The 5,235-nt window shown below is 39.1% G+C and overlaps 1 long non-coding RNA gene across 1 annotated transcript; it reads right to left on the bottom strand.

Annotated features, from left to right (window-relative positions):
* Window positions 1-1,581: 1,581 nt before the first annotated feature.
* On the bottom strand, window positions 1,582-3,545 carry LOC142160791 (uncharacterized). Its single transcript, XR_012693307.1, has 2 exons — window positions 3,484-3,545; window positions 1,582-2,085 (listed from the first exon to the last, which is right to left on the bottom strand). It is a non-coding gene; the product is annotated as an uncharacterized LOC142160791 (long non-coding RNA).
* Window positions 3,546-5,235: the final 1,690 nt, after the last annotated feature.

Raw genomic sequence — 5,235 nt, 5'->3', positions numbered from 1 at the left:
GCACAGAGGTCTGTGTATGTGACTCTACATTGTACAGAATTGCTAATATTTTCTTGTTTCAAATGGATGGGGCCAATGGGAGGGGATAGGACAAGTTACAGGATTAAATAAACACAAGACACATGACAGTAATCGTAAAGATGAGAAGGACAGCACAGGAAGACAAGTGAATGAGTGACATTGAGCAGAAAATATTACCTATACTACCTACCTTGTACACCCTCACACCTACCCTACTCCCACCTATACTACTCATACTAGTACACCTGACACTTACCCTACTCCCACCTATACTACTCATACTAGTACACCCTGACACCTACCCTACTCCCACCTATACTACTCATACTAGTACACCTGACACTTACCCTACTCCCACCTATACTACTCACACTGATACACCCTCACACCTACCCTACTCCCACCTATACTTCTCATACTAGTACATCCTGACACCTAACCTACTCCCATCTATACTACCTATACTGGTACACCCTCACACCTTCCCTATTCCCACCTAAACCTCTCACACTGGTACACTCGCACACCTACCCTACTCTCACCTATACTACTCATACTAGTGCACCCTCACACCTTCCCTACTCACACTGGTACACCCTCACATCTAACCTAATCCCATCTATACTACTCACACAGGTACACCCTCACATCTACCCTACTCCCACCTATGCTACTCATACTAGTACACCTGCACACCTAACCTACTCCCGTCTATACTGCCTATACTGGTACACCCTCACACCTACCCTACTCCCACATATACTTCTCATACTGGTACACCCTCACATCTACCCTACTCCCACCTATACTACTCACACTGGTACACACTCACACCTACCCTTCTTCCGTCTAAACCACTCACACTGGGACACCCTCACATCTACCCTACTCCCACATATACTACTCACACTGGTACACCCTCACACCTACCCTACTCACACCTATACTACTCACACTGGTACACACTCACACCTACCCTACTCCCACATATACTACTCACACTGGTACACCCTCACACCTAACCTACTCACACCTAAACCTTTCACACTAGTACACACATATGTCTTCATTTTAATACATAGTATTAGACCCTGAAGAGCCAATCAACAGACAAGCTGTGATATCACCCCCTTCCCCCCCCCCTATGACATACCTATACACACTTAAGGATATACAGCAAACTCTTACACAATTACAGGACAAAAGAAAATGTGTCAGCATAAACATAAATAGGAGACGTTTTAGCACAATATAACTATATTGCCATTAGCTCACCGACCAACGTCAATCCATCTCCTATAGTTCAGTGTACTGCCTCATAGTGATTTATATATTGTTTACTTTATAGCCCTGGACAACATTTTCTTTTGCACTCACATACACAGTGGTCTTATTGATCTGGTTGTACTTTTTAAATGATTTTATACATTTGTACACATTTCATTAGTTTAAAGAAGCACACCTTTTTCACTAAATTCTTACCCATTTACCTGCAGGCTGACACCAGTTCCTTATGGGTACACCAAATCAATAGATTCAATACACTAATACCTCATAGTATACAGTGCTTCTATTTATCCATAGTCCATCCAGGCCTGGGCTGTGGTCATCAACTTGGTGAAAACAGCTTTAATATCAATGGGAATAGGTATAATTGATCGCTGTGGAGGAGTACACATATCACTCAAATTGGTGTGTTTCCAAATTGCACACACACAAATTTAAGTCATTGGTGATCATATTGATCGACCAGATGTCCGCGTTTCGACAGTATTACATTCTCTGTACCAGTGATGGAAACGCGTTGGTGTTTGTCTATATTCCCATGACTTGTTGTCCTTCATCGTTGTTCACAGAAGTTTGTTGTCTCCTTGGTTAATCTGATTGACCTCTAGTGTGTTTTCCATGCAGGTCTCGGTCACAGCTCGGGATGATGTACCTGGATTTGGACCGGTTCTTCCCAACCCAGCAGTGTTTCAAAAGGTTAGTGAGGAACATCTTGCTCCCGTTGGTCCCTCGTACCAAACTGGTAGTGATTATCATTCTCCCCCTCCCCTCCAGACTCTGCACATAAACGTTATGTCATGTATGTTGTTTTCCCAATAAAATCTGGGCATTCTCTGACAAGCAGGAAAATAATATGCATTAATGATGCACTTTAGCCCCTAAACTTAAATGCACCAAAGGCAGCTGCCGCTTCTGCTTATTTCTTAACCTTTATTTTTAACAGTCTCCTGGTTTATTTGTTTTAGTTTAGTTTAGTTTAAGCTAGTGAATCCAGACAGCAGCCATTTTTATAGCATGCCTACCTCAGCTGAGGTTACCTAGTTATTTTATTGTCAAATTTACAATGAAATGTAAATTAAAAGTGTTGTCTATGTGTAAACAACGCTGCCACAAAGTTCCATGAACTATTGCAGCCACTTTGTGAAATTGATGCCACAAGTTTAACACTTTGAAGCTTTGTATTAAAATGGTATGAACTCAGCATAATGTGCTTAGAAAACCAGGACACAACTCAAGCTGATGTTCAGAAAAGTATTAGGACCACACCGAAAATAAATTTGTTCCAAATATGTAATCTGTCTAGTTCACCTCAATGACAGGATGCCGCTAGTTTTATTGAGCAGCTGCCAACAGGAAAGGGAGGAAACAGATAAAGACGGAAATCATCTTAAAAAATTATTTGAGGTATATTTTTAATTTTCACATTTGTTTTTCTTTCAATTTATTGTCCGAAACAAGGTAGCAAACTAGTAACTTTATCACAGGGGCACAACCACTTAATAATCTATTGAGGGGTGAAATTTTAATATTATGTCCATATTTAATGAAAATGGCAATTAACATGTTTAAGTGGTGAGACAAAGGGAATGATTTGCCACAGGCATCCAAGAGATTATCTCAATGTTTAGATGACAGTCTGCAGAGCAAGGCTGCAGATGGTACACTCTTAGCAGTGTACATAGTTCAAAAATAAAATGGTGGAGGACATATGTGTGACTAAATAATAGTAATGAGAATGATGTATCTTTTCCACAGCTAACAACAACCTGACAGGGCGTGTCTGCAGTGAGAGTAATTAAACAGAGCACCTGCAGAGTGCTTATTTTTAATGGCAAGGTGGGAGTTTTATCTGTCCATCAAATTAGTGCTGTGGGAGGAGTGAAAATTATTTGAACCTGTTTGTTTCTTTTGTGCAGGGTGACCGATGTCAGACAGTGACCGGTGTCTAGGGACTTGGTCTCTTTCAGTTAGCATTATGGTCACAAGAAAGTGTGTAGAGCTTAGTGTTGTTCACTACTTTGCCATCTTGACAGTAAAGCAAAGTAAAACAGCAAGAAGGGTGCCCGTGCCACTGTAGTACTTAACAGTATAGTTATGAAAGGGTCCTTCAATGACATATTGTAATTGTATCCCGCCCTCCTTTGTATTTTAATAGAAGATGCTATCTATACTCACACTATAACCGTGCTCCAGTACTGCACAGGACCTGGCTGTAAGATGTTATTTCGGTGCTCCCCTGCCCCTATAAATGATTAGAATGTGATAGACCATTATATATAACATGAACTGTGTTATACATTATGACACTTTTCCACGATGACATAATCAGTTACTGTGGGGAGCAAGGCCCTAGGAAACCTTGGAACTCTGACAAAGACTGTAACTATAACTGACAGCCAGGAGCCTGGAGTCTTGCCAAATATTCATCGATAGTAGAGTTTGAATAGAAGTGTGTTCCAGAGTTATGGAGCAGCACAGGAGAAGTTTTAGAGGCTGGAGTGGCACAAGGTTGTATGTGAAGCGTTGAGGCAGCGTGTGGATAGTCACATATTAATTCATATATAGTTTCTTAACTGAAAATATAAGGCGTTTCCAAGTCTCACATGTAGCGTTCCCGTCTTTGAATTTTTATGAATACCTGCAAAATAGACACTTTTTTTTTCCTTGTCGTCACCTCTATCAAAAATGTTGCCTGGAATGTAGCGTGCTTGGAAAATATAACTTATTATCTACATGACAAGTTCCATCGAATATAGACCCCGTGGCTATTTAGAGAAGGTCATACATGCCCTTAATCCCCAATGTGTCAGACAGTCCCTAAATAGTTTAAATAATCACGTGATGTTGTAACTGGAAACAATGCAGCGTAAAATTATTGTGTTGTGTCTCCGTCACATGGTGTTGGGGCTCTGTTCCTAAACTTCAGTCCTTGATTACAACTAAGGGAAAGTGGACTTCATCTTGGTCATACTCTCATTCCTAAAAACATTAAAAAAAAATCATACTAATGTAGTATTTCATATGTTTCTGTAACAATATAATAGTATCTCTGTGCTCATTCAAGACTTAACTAACATCTGCAATCTCTTTCTCCATTGGTATCATTTCATCATGCTTGATCTAACGGTCATTGCGCACTTCTAATTCTTATGGACCTTTTGACACTTTTGATCACTCTATTCTCATGCAAACACTATGGTTCATTAGCGGACGGATTCTGAGAGCAACTTGCATAACGTAATATGCGCACATCAGCGCAAGACACGTAGGCACGGATTCATCAAGCAACGGATCTGCAGATACGTACCAAGATGAATTCAGTCACCAGTCGCTTATGCAACGTAAAAAGCAGCGTAACAGCCAATTGTGTCCAATCACGGAAATCATGAGCTGAGGTCAACATGGAGTATGTACTCACAGAGCAGAAAAGTCAAATAAATGTTCATATACGTATAGATCACTTCCGTGGAGTTGCGTAGCGTTGATATATATATATATATTTTTTAAATGTATTATACTGAGTGTAGTGTGCAGAACCATTGTTAGGTTCATACCACATTATCTTGCTTTACATATATATATATATATATATATATATATATATATATATATATGTATTATTAAGAATTAATAAATGATCATACTAATATTGTTTAATAGTAACATTTTGAATTAACCGTACAATCATCTCAAGGTTATTCAGTAAGGAGTCACGTTACCTCAATTCATCAGAACATAGCCCAACTAAAATCTACTGGATTTAACTATTATAATTTGTATATGTTTAATAATATTTTTTTATTAATTAATTATTAATGTATTTACAAAGAGTTTACTTTGCACGGGAGATGAATTTGCATAATAGTACAGGTTTTTTTTATCTTATTTGGATTACACTATCATGCAGGTGACTAATAATGTGTGTGT

The sequence above is a fragment of the Mixophyes fleayi genome, chromosome 6, assembly GCF_038048845.1.
Source record: "Mixophyes fleayi isolate aMixFle1 chromosome 6, aMixFle1.hap1, whole genome shotgun sequence".
Taxonomy (NCBI): Eukaryota; Metazoa; Chordata; class Amphibia; order Anura; family Limnodynastidae; genus Mixophyes; species Mixophyes fleayi.
Note: the sequence above shows the minus strand (reverse complement) of the source record. Positions and strands in the feature narration are given on the sequence as shown.